Here is a 310-nt window from a genome sequence, read left to right as displayed (position 1 = left end):
CAAACTAATTCTTCAATAGCCTTCAATTCTTAAGAATTTAAACGCCTATAGCCTAATGCGATCTTGCGGTTGCGGGTTCGAATCCCGCCGTTCGACGAGCACAAGCCTAGAGCTTAGTTGGACTGGTTAAAGGAAATACTAGTCATTTCTAGGTATACGAGACTGTCTGATGATGATTCTTAGGAAAATAACTTGTTACCTGTTGTACGATAACAGCATGCGGCTGTGTGGTGGCGGTGCGGTACCTCCTGAGTCGCTCGTCCTCCTCGCCGCTGGATAGACTTGACACATCGCAGGAGGAGCCGTCCAG

The sequence above is a fragment of the Papilio polytes genome, unplaced genomic scaffold, assembly GCF_000836215.1.
Source record: "Papilio polytes unplaced genomic scaffold, Ppol_1.0 DF822067.1, whole genome shotgun sequence".
Classification (NCBI taxonomy): Eukaryota; Metazoa; Arthropoda; class Insecta; order Lepidoptera; family Papilionidae; genus Papilio; species Papilio polytes.
The sequence above is the reverse complement of the archived record's forward strand: the minus strand, read 5'-3'. Positions refer to the sequence as shown.